Source organism: Piliocolobus tephrosceles, chromosome 18 (genome assembly GCF_002776525.5).
Source record: "Piliocolobus tephrosceles isolate RC106 chromosome 18, ASM277652v3, whole genome shotgun sequence".
Classification (NCBI taxonomy): Eukaryota; Metazoa; Chordata; class Mammalia; order Primates; family Cercopithecidae; genus Piliocolobus; species Piliocolobus tephrosceles.
In genome coordinates this window covers 51,535,554-51,552,689 of record NC_045451.1, presented here as the reverse complement: position 1 = coordinate 51,552,689, position 17,136 = coordinate 51,535,554, and positions in this window count along the sequence as shown.

Sequence of the window (17,136 nt, the reverse complement as noted above, 5' to 3'; positions counted from 1 at the left end):
TTAGTATAGTTACATAAACCTTTACTACCACTCATTGCAATTTGCCTCTTTATCCAGTTAGCTCCTAAGAACGTTTTCAAGTAGGAATACAAATTCATTTGTGACATGTAATCTAAATACATTTTTGCCTTACAGGACCATATAATTTGATCCACAACTTTTATCAGAAAATATTCTGAATTTTTGTTGACTCTTATTTATTATCACTTTTGTAAACCATGAATCATAAACAGTTTGTGTCTTTGAATCTTTCCAAGTCCTCTTCCCTAATTGAATTAGCTAAAAAGCCTTTAAATCCTCTATAACAATGTTATATCATTTCAACCTAAATTGCTATATTAATCAGAGTTCACCAGAGAAGCAGAACCAAGTGATTATATTATATATAATATTTATTTTATTATATATAATGATATATTTTAGATGTATTAAAATCAACTGTGTGTGTGTGTGTAGAAAAATAGATATCCAAAGATCGAAGGCTCCCATTGTAAAGAACCATAATAGCATGTGAATTCTGCACCAGCAACCAAGGTACCCAGGTTCTCTCATCAGAACTGTCTAGGTGACTGGCGTGATCCACGGAGAGGAAGGAAGAGCAATGTGGTATGGTGCCCCACTGGAGAATCACACAGGGCAGGAGAGACCCACCCCCAGGCAAGGCAGGCGGTGAGTGAGCATGCTACTCAGTTGGGGAAACACTACTTTTTCCACAGAACTGGGCAACCCACAGGTTGGAAGATCCTACTCATGAACCCATGCCACTGGGGACTAGGGTCCCAACCCCAGAGCCACACAGATTCTCAACAGCCTCTCAGCTAGAATCCGCTTAAGCCTGCCAAGTTCCCAGGGGGAGGGGTGACCAGCACCACAGCTGCAGCCGTTTGTGGTCTAAGCTGCTTGAGCTGCTTGGAGGAGGGGCAGCAGCCAGCAGTGGGGCTAATAACTGCCTAACACGCTAAGCTTCCTGAGTGGGGAAAGGGAGGCAGCCATCTCTATAGTTTCAGGCTGCACTTTTCCCCTGCTGGAGCCAGGGAGACTGGTTGGCTTGGTCCTAAAAGGTGTTCCCCACAGCCCAACACACCAGATGTGGCTGTGTCCAGAGCACCTCTTTATGCCTGACCCTGACTTATCCTTCCTCACGGGGTGGGGCCTCCCAGCAGGAACTTCAACAACTCCAGCCAGGGGCTCAGGGACAGAACCCTGATCTCCCTGGGCCTGAGCCGCCAGGGGAAGGGGTGACTGCAGTCTCTGTGGACCAGCAGACTTAGCCTTTCCTTCTGGTAGTTCCGATGAATCCAGGCAGCCTGGTTGAGTGGGTTCCCCCCAGTGAAGCACATAACCTCCACCAAGGGAGAGAAAAAGTACTTTGTTAAATGGGTCCTGTTCCCCATGACACCCAATTGGGTGAGGCCTTCCAACAGGGGTTGTCAGACACCCTATACAGAAGCAATCCTATTGGCATCAGGTTGGTGCCCCTTGAGGTCAGAGATCCCAGAAGAAGCAAGCACCCATCTTTGCTGCTCCCCAGCCTCCTTGAGTGACATCTCTAGGTGCGGGAGTGAACCAGATGAACAGGGGCTGAAGTGAACCCCCAGCAAACAGCAGCAGCCCTATAGAAGAGGGAATTGACCATTGAAAGGAAAACAAGCAAACGGAAAGCAACAACAACAACATTAACAACAACAAAAAAGTTCCCACAAAAACCACATTCAAGGACAGCAGCCTCAAAGATTGAAACTAGACAAACTCGTAAAGATGAGAATCAACCAAAAAATACTGAAAACTCAAAAGGCCAGAGAACCTCTTCTCCTCCAAATGATCGCAACACCCCTCCAGCAAGGGAGCAGAACTGGACAGAGGATAAAAGAGATGAATTGACAGAAGTAGGCTTCAAAAGATGGGTAATAAAAAATTCTGTTGAGCTAAAGGAGCATGTTCTAACCCAATGCAAAGAAGCTAAGAACCTTGATAAAAGGTTAAAGGAGATGCTAACTCGAATAACCAGTTTAGAGAGGAACATAAATGACCTGATGGAACTGGAAAAAAATACACCACGCAAGAACTATGAAGCATACACAAGTATCAGTAGCTGAATCAACCAAGGAGAAGAAAGGATATCAGAATTTGAAGACCACCTTGCTGAAATAAGGCATGCAGACAAGATTAGAGAAAAAAGAATGAAAAGGAATGAACAAAGCCTCCAAGAAATATGGGACTACATAAAAAGACTTAACCTATAATCGACTGGAGTACATGAAGGAGATAGGAAGAATAGAAACAAGCTGGAAAACACGCTTCAAGATATTATCCAGGAAAACTTCCCCAACCTAGCAAGGTAAGCCAACATGCAAGTTCAGGAAATACAGAGAACACCACTAAGATACTCCATGAGAAGATCAACCCCAAGACACATAATCATCAGATTCTCCAAGGCCAAAAGGAAGGAAAAAAGATTAAGGACACCCAGAAAAGCCAGATCACCTACATAGTGAAGCCTACCAGACTAACAAGAGGACCTCTCAGCAGAAACCCGATAAGCCAGAAGAGATTGGGAACCAATATTCAATATTCTTAAAAAAAGAAATTTCAACCCAGAATTTTATAGCTAGTCAAACTAAACTTCATAAGCAAAGGAGAAATAAAATCCTTTCCAGACAAGCAAATGTTGAGGGATTTTGTCACCACCAGGCCTGCATTGCAAGAGCTCCTGAAGGAAGCACTAAATACGGAAAGGAAAAACCAGTACCAATCACTGCAAAAACACACCAAAATATAAAGACCAGTGAGAGTAGAAAGACATTGCATCAAAGAGTGTGCAAAATAACCAGATAGCATCATGATGACAGGATCAAATTCACACCTAACAATACTAACCTTAAACGTAAACTGGCTAAATGCCTCCAATTAAAAGACATAGACTGGGTATTCGGATAGAATCAAGACCCATCAGTGTGCTGTACTCAGGAGATTGGGTATTCGGATAGAATCAAGACCCATCAGTGTGCTGTACTCAGGAGACACATCTCACATGAAAAGCCACACATGGTTCAAAATAAAGGCATGGAGGGAAATTGTCTAGGCAAATGGAAAGCCAAAAAAAGCAGGAGTTGCAAACCTAGTCTCTGATGAAACAGACTTAAACCATCAAAGATCAAAAAAGGCAAAGAAAGGTATTATATAATGGTAAAGGGATCAATTCAACAAGAAAAGTTAACTATCCTAAACACATATGCACCCAATACAGGAGCACCCAGATTCATAAAACAAGTGCTTAGAGACATACAAAGAGACTTAGACTCCCACACAGTAGTAGTGGGAGCGTTTAACATCCCATTGTCAGTATTAGACAGATCAACAAGATAGAAAATTAACAATGGCATTCAGGACTTGAACTCAGCTCTGGATCAAGTGGACCTAATAGACATCTACAGAACTCTCCACCCCAAAACAACAGAATATACATTCTTCTCAGTGCCACATAGCACTTATTCTAAAATCAACCACATAATTGGAAGTAAAATACTCCTCTGCAAATGCAAAAGAACTGAAATCATAACAAAAAGTCTCTCAGACCACAGTGCAATCAAATTAGAATTCAGGATTTAAAAATTCACTCAAACCCACACAATTACATGGAAATTGAACAAGATGCTCATGAATGATTCCTGGGTAAATAATGAAATTAAGGTATTTCAATTAAGAAGTTCTTTGAAACCAATGAGAACAAAGACACAACATACCAGAATCTCTGGGACACAGCTAAAGCAGTATTAAGAGGGAATTTTATAGCACTAAATGCCCACATCAGAAAGCTAGAAAGGTCTCAAATCAACACCCTAACATCACAATTAAAAGAGCTAGGGAAGCAAAAACAAACTAATCCGAAAGCTAGCAGAAGACAAGAAATAACTACGATCAGAGCAGAACTAAAGGAGATAGAGACATGAAAAACCTTCCAAAAAATAAATGAATCAAGGACCTGGTTTTTTGAAAAAAATTAACAAAATAGATAAACCACTAGCTAGACTAATAAAGAAGAAAAGAGAGAAGAATCACATAGACACAATAAAAAAGGATAAAGGGGATATCACCACTGACCACAAGAAATAAACTACCATTAGAGAATAAACACAGCTATGCAAATAAACTAGAAAGTCTAGAAGAAATGGATAAATTCCTGGACACATACACTCTCCCAAGACTAAACCAGGAAGAGGTCGAATCCCTGAATAGACCAATAACAAGATCTGAATTTGAGGCAGTAACTAATAGCCTATCAACCAAAAAAATCCAGGACCAGATGGATTCACAGCCAAATTCTACCAGAGGTGCAAAGAGGAGCTGGTACCATTCCTTTTGATACTATTCCAACAACAATAACAAAGGACTACTCCATAACTCATTTTATGAACCCAGTATCATCCTAATACTAAAACCTGGCAGAGACACAACAGAAAGAGAAAATTTCAGGTCAATATCCCTGATGACCATTGATGTGAAAATCTTCAATAAAATACTGGCAAACCAAATCCAGCAGCATATCAAAAAACTTATCCACCACAATCAAGTCAGCTTCATCTCTGGGATGCAAGGATGGTTCAACATATGCAAATAAATAAACATAATCCATCACATAAACAGAATCAAAGACAAAAACCACATGATTATCTCAATAGATGCAGAAAAAGTCTTTGATGAATTTCAGCATCCCTCCATGTTAACAAATCTCAAAAACTATTTATTGATGGAACATGTCTCAAAATAATAAGAGCTATTTATGATAAACAGCCAATATCATATTGAATGGGCAAAAGCTGGAAGCATTCCCTTTGAAAACTGGTACAAGATGAGAATGCCCTCTCTCACCACTCCTATTCAAAATACTACTGGAAATTCTGGCCAGGGCAATCAGGCAAGAGAAAGAAATAAAGTGTATTCAAATAACAAGAAATGAAGTCAAATTGTCTCTGTTTACAATTATGATTCTATATTTAGAAAAACCCATCATCTCAGCCCCAAAACTCCTTAAGCTGAAAGACATCGTCAGCAAAGTCTCAGGATACAAAATCATTGTGCAAAAATCACAAGCATGTCTTTACACCAACAATAGACAAGCAGAGAGCCAAATCATGAACGAATTGCCATTCAGAATTGCTACTAAGAAACTAAAATGCCTAGAAATACAGTTAACAAGGGATGTGAAGGACCTCTTCAAGGAGAACTATAAACTTCTGCTCAAGTATATAAGAGAGGACACAAAACAAATGGAAATATATTTCATCCTCATGGATAGGAAGAATCAATCTTGTGAAAATGGCCATACTTCCCAAAAAAGTTTATGGATTCAATGCTATTCCCATTAAATGACCATTGACATTCCTCACAGAATTAGAAAAAAACCACTTTAAATTTCACATGGAATCAAATAAGACCCCATATAACGCGGGGCATAGTGGCTCACGCCTGTAATCCCAGCACTTTGGGAGGCTCAGACGGTGGATCACGAGGTCAGGAAATCAAGACTATCCCGGTTAACATGGTGAAACCCCATCTCTACTAAAAATATAAGAAAATTAGCAGGGCCTGGTGGCACCTGTAGTCCCAGCTACTTGGGAGGCTGAGGCAGGAGAATGGTGTGAACCCGGGAGGCGGAGCTTGCAGTGAGCCAAGATCAAGCCACTGCACTCCAGCCTGGGTGACAGAGGGAGACTCTGTCTCAAAAAAAAAAAAAAAAAAAAATACCCCATATAGCCAAGATAATCCTAAGCAAAAAGAACAAAGCTGGAGGCATCACGCTACCTGACTTCAAACTATACTACAAGGCTACAGTAACCAAAACACCATGGTACTGGTACCAAAACAGACATATAGACCAATGGAATAGAACAGAGACCTCAGAAATAACACCACTCATCTACAACCATCTGATCTTTGACAAACCTGACAAAAACAAGCCATGGTGAAAGGATCTCCTATTCAGTAAATGGTGCTGCGAAAATGCCTAGCCATATGCAGAAAACAGAAAATGGACCCCTTCCTTACTCCTTATGCAAAAATTAACTCAAGATGGATTAAAGACTTAAATGTAAAACCTGAAACCACAAAAACCCTAGAAGAAACCCCAGGCAACACCATTCAAGACATAGGCCCAGACAAAGACTTCATGACAAAAATGCCGAAACCAATTGCAACAGAAGCCAAAATTGACAAATGGGATCTAATTAAAGTAAAGAGCTTCTGCATAGCAAAGAAACTATCATCAGAGTGAACAGGCAACCTATAGAATGGAAGCAAATTTTTGCAATCTTCCCATCTGACAAAGGTCTAATGTCCAGAATTTACAAGTATCATAAACAAATTTACAAGAAAAATTCAAACAACCCATCAAAAAGTGGGTAAAGGATATGAACAAACACTTCTCAAAAGAAGATATCTGTGCAGCTAAGAAATATATGAAAAAAGCTCAACATCACTGATCATCAGAGAAATGCAAATCAAAACCGCAATGAGATAGCATCTCGTGCCAGTCAGAATGGTGATTATTGAAAAGTTAAGAAACAGTAGATGCTGGCGAGGCTGTGGAGAAATAGGAGTGCTTTTACACTGTTGATGGGAATGTAAATTAGTTCAACCATTGTGGAAGATGGTATGGCAATTCCACAAGGATATAGAACCTGAAATACCATTTGACCCAGCAATCCCATTACTGGGTGTATACCCAAAGGAATAGAAATCTTTCTAATATAAAGACACATGCACATGTAGTTTATTGCAGTACTATTTACAATAGCAAAGACACGGAATCAACCCAAATGCCCGTTGATGATAGACTGGGTGAAGCACATGTGGTACATATATACCATGGAATACTACACAACCATTAAAAAGGAATGAGCTCATATCTTTCACAAGGACATGGATGAAGTTGAAAGCTATCACCCTCAGCAAACAGAACATCATCCTCAGCAAACAGGAACAGGAAACCAAACACTGCATGTTCTCACTCATAAGTGGGAGTTGATCAATGAGAACACATGGACATAGGGAGGGGAACAACACACACCAGGGCCTGTTTGGGGTGGGGGGTGAAGGGAGGGAACTAAGAGGATGGATCAATAGGTGCAGCAAACCACCATGGCACATGTATACCTATGTGACAAACCTGCACATTCTGCACATGCATCCTGGAACTTAAAGTAAAATTTTTTAAAAAATAGATATCCTATTGATTTTGTTTCTCTGGAGAATGATATATATATGTATATATGTATAAAATTGGTCATATATATATATACACACATATAAGACATTTATTATAAGATATGTGCTCAAGAGATTACATAGGCTGAGAAGTCCCACAGTCAGCTATCTGCAACCTAGAGATCCAGGAACGCCATGGTGTAATTTAAAGGCCTGAGAGCTGGAAGACTGATGATGTGGATTTCAGTCTGAATCTGCAGGCCTGAGAGCCAGGGACACCGAGTGCAGGATGTCCCATCTCCCGCAAGAGACAGATAGAAAATTAATTCAACCTTCCTCAGTCTTTTTGTTCTACTCAGGCCCTCAAGGGATTAGATGATGTCCATCCACATTGGCTAGCTGCTTTACTCAGTCCACCAATTCAAATGCTGATCTCTTTCAGGAACAACTTCACAGACACACCTAGAAATAAAGCTTAATTTTTCATCAGGGCATCCCATGGCCCAGTCAAGTTGACTCATGAAATTAAACATCACAATAGCCCACAGACATAGATAGTATTGATGCAGTTATTGTGGAAATGAATGATTTTAAAACTTAAAAGATAAATAAGTATAACTTGTCTTACTGTAAGGGTCTTCACTATCACATTTCACACAAATGGAATACTCTATCCTTGAATGCAGTAGAGTGACAAAAACAAGACAAAGCTAATTCTTCTAACCTTACTGACATTAACATAATCTGTCTGAAAATGACTCCCGAGTTCAGAAATTGATTCGACTCATTAAATCATTTAGTATCCTATCTTATCCAAAAACCTGGAAAATTGTCTTTGGTAGGTTCCTTGAAACTTGGTTTTTCCAATTTTAATTAATATCAGAGCAGGCTAACTCAACATTAATACATGAAAATAATTCGTATGAATTACACACATGCACATACACACATAGGCACATACACAAACTGTCACAGAAAAATGCACAATATTCCCCCACCAACTCTTAAATATGCAGATACAACTTCATGGAATTTATTTTGTTTTGTTTTTTAGGTGTACTTAAATATAGTGGTGAACATTAAAACTAGACTCAGAAGTACATATCCTTTGTCTTTGAGCAAGCTCAAATAAATTCCACCGTTGTTTCATATCAATTAGATTTTGCATATAAATACTCTTGCAGTATAATATATAGTCACTTCAAAATACTTCCTAAATATGCTATTAAATGGGATCATAATTTGGGATGATTTGAAAATCAAAGTAAACCAATGCACAGAAAATCTTGAAGAGAACAGTTATTTCTCAAAGGGTCATTACTTCGGAGATCATTCGAATTAGAAAAAAATAAACTACCTGATCAAATTAGTGAACGCAACATTCTGTCAATTATCTGAATGCTCTGTAAAGGGGAATTGCCCTTAAATGGTGTTTGTTATTTGCTGTCTTCAGCCTATTATTGCCCATTTTCTTCCTAAAAACTCCAAAGTTGTGTAAAAAAGAATATAAACTAGTTGTTATATCAGTCACCCCCAATCTGACTTAATGCAATTTAGAATTTATGATGAACAGAATAAAATTAATATAAAGTTAAAACATTCATTAATATTTTCTGAAATTTTTGTCAAACAATGTAAAGTATCTTATTAACACTGTATTTAGCATTAAACATCCAATTTGACCTTAATGTGGTTGGACTAATCATATTTTGACTACTCATTACCTTTGGAAAAGGGAGAAGTCAAAATTTTATAGTTTGATTGAAAACCTCTGGAAAAAATTTTAATATGATACCATAATAAAATGCACTTGAAATCATGGAAAAAATTGCACATACTTTTACACTGATACGAAGCCTTAAGACCTGCATTGACCTTCTAACTTTTCACAGGTAAAGACTTTGGTAACACATTTAATATATGGTAGAAAGGAAAAACTAACATTGTGTATTTGTTACAAGGGAGACATAATTGTCCAAACTGAGACACTTTTGAGAATAAAGCGGACTTTAACAATATCATACCAGGACAATTGATGTAAAAGAGATTTATCCCAGGTCAGAAAAAGTTATCACTTTAGAACAAGAAATAGCAATTTAATTTCATCTTTGATTTCATATATATATAGCAGTATACCATATGGTCACTTAGAAATGCTTCCTAAATATGCTATCGAATGGGGTCACAATTTAGTGTGATTTGAAAATCAAAGTAAACTAATGCACAGAAAATCTAAAGTAGATCTTATGTAAATACATATATAATATGTATATGTATAATTAATACATATATATAATATATATGTTTATGTTTATATAAACAAACACATGTATGTTTTAGGTATGTATTATGTGTATATTCTATAAAATACAAATGCAAAGAAGAAACTTAAAATACACATAGTATAGAATTTTTTTTGTAGTTCTTTTATCTTTTACCTAAATTATGTTCCATTGTCCTAGACTTGTAGTTTCATAAGTTTATATGCTAATGGATTAAGCACCCCTCAGAATTAAGTTACTCTCTAATGGTGGGAATGTGGTAGCTAGAGATATCCATAACCTCTTTTGGTCATTGGGCTGCCTTTTAGAACATGTGACTCCAGGGAATTAATGTCAATTTAATTATACCCTAAGTGACTGAAGTTAATAAATGTCTAACACTTCAATTTAGTAGCTTTAATAATAGGCTAGGTCTGTATGACAAAAAAGAACAACATAATTTAACTTAGTCTGTCAATCAATGCCTCCATTTTTGTTGTTATTTTTATTGAAAATCTTAGTTTGCCTGCACTAACTGGCACAAGGAACACATTGATAATTTTTGGATACCATTTCAGACATGGGGCAGAAACCTAACTTATTAGAAAATATTTGGTGTATATGGCTTAGCTTTTGACATTTTAGCATCCTCATCTGTTTATACCATAAGAAGAAGCTGGGTATTTTGGATGTGAACATTCCTCTTAGTAAGATGCCTTGGGAGAATTATTGCAGTGGTCTCAAAGACACAATACGCTTCTCAAACATTCTAGTTAGCCAGATACCCAAATAATAAAGTATATTAAATTGCAGAGCCATAGAATCCTAGATCCTATGGGAATTTAAGAAGTCATCTATTTAAACTTCCCACCAGAGGAAGCAAATGAAAGCAATGGCTTGTTGTTAGAATGATTAACTTGCTCATTAGATCTATAATCACCCTACATAGCTCATCTCATTTTTTGATGTATTAATCCATCCTCTTTAACCGTGTTCTTGTCTCTTCCTTTAACAATGTAGTTTTAGTGAATAAATCTTTAATGGATTTATCTGTAAATATTTTGGGGTAATAAAAATAAATCAAAATATTAAGATTAGGATTAAAATAATTATTTCAATGCCAAAGTATTGCTTGTAATTTTTCATTAGTAGTTGATTTCTGAGTCTAGTACTATAAAATGTTGGAAACATAGAAGTAAAGTTTCCCCAATTCTGATTCTCACAGATGATTCATTCTCTGCTCAGGGAAAATGTACAGTTAGCACTGTGAATCACTACGGGTATGTTTCAGTTTAGCTCTTACCTCAGTGTTAATTTACCTTAGCTTTTACATTACTGTAGATTGAATCACATTGAACTAAAGGTAAGTTTTTGCTAGAAATTTCATATTGTTGTATATTAAAGCATGAAATATTATTTATGATGAGATTGTGAATTAATAACATAAATAGAATTACTTTTCTAATTATTATTATTTGTATTCAGTTATAACAGTGACAATAATGTATATAATGAATACCACCTTCTACAATTGGAAATTATTTGTAATAATTTAGAGAAATAAATCACCATTATCTTTTATCAAAGTAGCACCATTTTTCAAAGTGGAGAAAAACTACAATTCATAATCATAAAAAATATTTGACTGCCAAGCTTATGTATAATATGATATTCACCAAATAGTTTAATTCAATAATGTCATTTTTGTTAGTCCAAAGCAAGGACACTTATTAAATTAGTACACACAAACACAGACACACACACACTTATGGTTGAACAATAGAAAGACATGTATAAATGAACCTTCTGTAAAAGAGATGGCCACCTCATCACTTAAACAATCTCCTTGGGGACTTGACAAGTCTCTCCACAGAAAATTAATCTGGACTTTGAAAATAGAAGACAAGGGTATTGTTGTGAACACCCCATAACTTATCTACAATGCTTAGATATAGAATGGGAGAGAATTTTTGCAATCTACTCATCTGACAAAGGGCTAATATCCAGAATCTACAAAGAACTCAATCAAATTTACAAGAAAAAAAACAAACAACCCCATCAAAAAGTGGGCAAAGGATATGAACAGACATTTCTCAAAAGAAGACATTCATACAGCCAACAGACACATGAAAAAATGCTCATCATCACTGGCCATCAGAGAAATGCAAATCAAAACCACAATGAGATACCATCTCACACCAGTTAGAATGGCAATCATTAAAAAGTCAGGAAACAGGTGCTGGAGAGGATGTGGAGAAATAGGAACACTTTTACACTGTTGGTGGGATTGTAAACTAGTTCAACCATTGTAGAAAACAGTATGGCGATTCCTCAAGGATCTAGAACTAGAAATACCATATGACCCAGTCGTCCCATTACTGGGTATATACCCAAAGGATTATAGATCATGCTGCTATAAAGACACATGCACACATATGTTTATTGTAACAATATCACAATAGCAAAGACTTGGAATCAACCCAAATGTCCATCAGTGACAGACTGGATTAAGAAAATGTGGCACATATACACCATGGAATACTATGCAGCCATAAAAAAGGATGAGTTTGTGTCCTTTGTAGGGACATGGATGTAGCTGGAAACCATCATTCTCAGCAAACTATCACAAGAACAGAAAACCAAATACCGCATGTTCTCACTCATAGGTGGGAATTGAACAATGAGATCACTTGAACCTGGGAAGCGGAACATCACACACTGGGGCCTATTGTGGGGAGGGGGGAAGGGGGAAGGATGGCATTGGGAGTTATACCTGATGTAAATGACGAGTTGATGGGTGCTGACGAGTTGATGGGTGCAGCACACCAACATGACACAAGTATACATAGGTAACAAACCTGCACGTTGTGCACATGTACTCTAGAACTTAAAGTATAATAAAAAAAAAAAAAAAGTAAGGAAAAAAGCTGAAGCAAAACATGTTAAAATCTGCCTTAAAAAAAAAGAAAGAAAATAGAAGACAAGGGCATTGGTGTGATCACCCCGTAACTTATCTACAATGCTAAGATATTGATTTGTTTACTTTCAAGCCAGTGATCAGCAATATGTGTTAAAAAATAAGTAAAATTTTGGACAAAATATTGTATAGCACTTAAATCATTAAATATTTAATTACATAGAAAATTTTCCAAAGTAAGATTATACAGATACAAAACACTGTATGGGAAGTCTGTGTTTAGCCCCAAACCACATTAATAAAACCCTTTTAACATCCTGTGAACTGCAGCAATAAAAAGAATCAGATCACAGACTGTGTCAAAGCACTAAATATTTTATTTTTTTATTTTTTATGTTTTATTTATTTATTTATTTTTTTTTTTTTTTTTGAGACAGAGTCTCGGTCTGTCGCCCAGGCTGGAGTGCAGTGGCCGGATCTCAGCTCACTGCAAGCTCCGCCTCCCGGGTTTACGCCATTCTCCTGCCTCAGCTTCCAGAGTAGCTGGGGCTACAGGCACCCGCCACCTCGCCCGGCTAGTTTTTTGTATTTTTTAGTAGAGACGGGGTTTCACCGTGTTAGCCAGGATGGTCTCGATCTCCTGACCTCGTGATCCGCCCGTCTCCGCCTCCCAAAGTGCTGGGAGTACAGGCTTTAGCCACCGCGCCCGGCCTAGCACTAAATATTTTATTTCTCTTTCCTTTGAATAACATCTTTCTGCTGTTATAGGTGAAACTTTCCATGATTTATCACTCTAAATCTGAGGAGTGAAAAAAATCAAAAGACAGAGGAAGATACAGAAGGAAGAGAAAGTCGGGAGAGGTAAAGAAAGGACGCAATATTAAATACGCTTTCTTTTTCTTAACTTTCCTCTTTTTCTCCTAGATATGAGATTTGCAGCTAAATAATAATTCGTTGATAGAAAAATAAAATGTAAAAGTTTTTGTTTGTTCTGCTTTATTTATCAGAAACATTAGAAAGTAAGAGAAAGAGACAGAGAGACAGAAACAGAGAGAAACAGATGAAGAGAATAAGTTGAACACACCTCAAAGAAGGAATTAGTTTGTCATTGTATATATCATCTTACAATCAACACTATTTGATTTTTTTATGGTACACCAAAGGTTAAATCAACTGAAACAAAGCAAGGTTATACATGCAGTGAATTCTCAGAGCTATTTGCAATGCAGTTAACATTTTTGGTAACATAATTTTATTATAGGTTAAGAGCCAATTATTTTACTCTGTACTTTGTAAAACTAAAAGATGGACTTGTCATGTATTTCCTATTTAATCTTTTAGCATCTGTTTTTCATCTGTGAAATGAGTTATTACACTTGATCTTAGCCACAAGGCCAAGAAGTGATATAAAATGAGTTATTAATCTCTTTCCAAGCTGTTTGAAAGTGTAAAATGAGATGACAAATGAAAAATTATTTCAGATTTAAAACTCTTGATGATGCATCCCTCCTTTAAAAGAAAAAAATGTAAACTTTGAATAGAAAAAGTCTATACAACTATTCACTATGTATTGAATTGAGCCAAATATATATTTATCTGAAATTTATGTGATATATTTTTTGTTTTTATTTATTGAAAATGACCAAACACCAAAATAACTACATGTATACCTAAGTGACTAATGGATTAACAGAATTTTACTGGAGTATCTACAAACTGTGTTTTCTAACATGAGATCTTTAGAAATTATGATTTGGCAGAATTCTATACACGTATCTGAATATCACAACATGTCACAAAAACATAATTTTAAATAATATCAGCAAGCCTAATTATGTTATTTAAGTGACTGACATATAGATATGTAATAACCCAAGGTTTAAAATAAAAATATTCAGTAAAAGGGGACTATTTAGAAAATAAAACTATTTATAAATAGTTTTTACTAAGCAAATGTTAAGGATGTGTTTGTCCATTTTGTATTACTAAAACAAAATACCTGAAAATAGGTAATTTATAAAGAAAAAAGGTTTATTTGGCTTATGGTTCTGGAGGCTGATAAGTACAAGATTTGGCAGCTGTATCTGGTGAGGGCCTCAGGCTGCTTCTACTCATGGAAGAAAGTGGATGGGAGGTGAGTCTGTGCAAAGGGTTCATATGAGAGAGAGGAAGCAAAGGAGCAAATCCAAGGAAACCAGACTCTTTTTAATAACCCACTTCCTGGGAAACTAAACCATTCTTGCAAGAATGAAAACTCACACTTACCTCAGCAGGAGGGCATTAATCTACTCATATGGGGTCTAGCTCCATGACTAAAACTCCTCTCTTTAGACCCTACATCTCTACACTGCCACATTAGGGACCAAATTTCAATATGAGTTTTGATAGACATAAACAATATCCAAACCATGAATCTAATTCTTCAACTTTGGAGAAAGAGGGTTCAATTAATTTTCCCCAACACTCCCTCATGCCTACTCTATGCACAAATTTAGGGGAGACTGTCTTTAAAGAAATAATTTTCAACTGCAAACAGAAACTGATGCCAAGCTCCACAAGGTAGTATACTCAGAAGCAACTGAAGAGCAGACAAAATCATCAGAGATGATTATCATTCATAGTGGCCATCAGTATCTGCTCTGCTGAATTTTCTATCAGGAATTGTTGTTGCAATTTTTGAATCAGCATTATAAGTTTTTGTGTTATTTTTATATAAGGAATAGTTGTATTATTTTATCTACATCTATTGGACATCTCAATCTGGCTGCACCATACATTACTGAAACTCAACATATTCATAACTATATTTACTTTTCCCTCAACCTTCTGTTTTTTTCTATTCTTGTTCTATTCTTCGCATCTACTCTAGTTCAAATATAGTAACCATAAAATTATTTTGAACTGCTCCCCATTCTCCACAGTATATTATCACATTGAATTGATTCCATTTCCTGTATTTTCTCTCACATTTCTCCTCTCCTTTCCTTCTAAATAACTATAATTTTATTTAAGGTCCTTTTATCTCCTGCCAACTTTTCAAATAACTTTATCATGTCTCCCTATCCAACCTCTTCCTACTTCAGTCTACTCTTTACAGTTGCCAAATCCTTCTAGGGAAGAGCAGATTTTGTTACTTCTCTGCTTAAAAATCATTTTTTGGGGGGGAGGGGGATCTATATAAACTATAAACCCTTCAATGAGGCTGGGCACGATGGCTCACACCTGTAATCCCATCACTCTGAGAGGCAGAGGCGAGCGGATCATGAGGTCAGGAGATCCAGACTATCCTGGCTAACACGGTGAAACCCCGTCTCTACTAAAAATACAAAAAATTAGCCAGGCCTGGTGGCGGGCACCTGTAGTCCCAGCTACTCGGGAGACTGAGGCAGGAGAACGGTGTGAACCCGGGAGGCGGAGCTTGCAGTCAGCCAAGATCGCGGCCACTGCACTCCAGCCTGGGTGACAAGTGTGAGACCCCATCTCAAAAAAAAAAAAAAAAAAAAAAAACCCTTCAATGAGGCATAAGTAGAATATTCTTAACTCCTACACACCTGTTGGGACTCACCCTTTTTCTTCCATTCCACACCCCAGGCTTAGAAGGTTGGTTACCTCAGACTGTCCACCTTTCTCAGATGACGGCACTCATCCCATACCCTTGCTAATAATATTTTCTCTGCTTGTAATCATTTCTCTTAGCTTTCTCTCTTAATGGATGACCCTTCGCCCTCCAAGGCCCAATAGAGCTTCTCTTTCCCTGTGAAGATTTTCCATGGCTTTTCTCTCTCCTATTTTGGTATAAAATTAATCACTTCATTTATCCTTTTTACTCTAACCTTTTATAGGTATCTCTTTGATAACTTGTGTCGCATTACATTGTATTAATATAATTGATGTGAGATTTGGCTTTGGAACACTTGTTCTGCTATGAACTGACTGGGAGACTCAGAGCAAGTTAGATTCCTAGGCCTATTTCCTAACGTGACAAACAGCATTATAATGTCTATCTCATGAGATTGTGTGACAAGTAAATGGCATTGTTTATGTAATGGTCTAAAAAATTCAGTGCCTGATATGTAATAAGCATTCCACAGATGGAAACTATTACTGTTTTTTTTTTTTTAAATCATTGTTAGTAATAGTTAATGCACTGATTTTCTCTGCTGGACAGTAAGCTACTTGAAAACAAAAAAATCCTAGGATTTTTATTATTGTATCTCTAATCCATAATGACACAGTGATTTTTATTGGCAATTTATAGGTATTTATCAAATTAATAAAGAAAATTAGATAAAAATTAAAAAGAAAAAATACATTTATTAAATTTATCTTTATTTATTTTTTAGAGACAGGGTCTCCCTATGTTGTCCTGGCTGGACTTAAACTACTGTGCTCAAGCAAGCCTCCCAAGTAGCTGGGACTATCTATGGGTGCATGCTACCCGTGCTTGGCTTACACCTGAATTTATCTTTATTACATGATTATGTGATTTGTAACATGATTTATCAAACTGAGTATTTTACAGTGCCATTAAGAAACAGATGATGGTCCTGAGTTCCAAAAGACAAAATAAGAGACTTTGTCTATGAGCAACAATAAAACATATCCTTTCTTTCTTTCTCCTCCAATTAGGATTGATCAACTTTTTTATTCATACATTTAGCCAACTGAGACAGGAAAGGTGAGGCATTTTCTTTCCAAGGTAAAAGGATTGACTTATTACATTGGAACAAGACAGGGATGAATAGTATGACATTG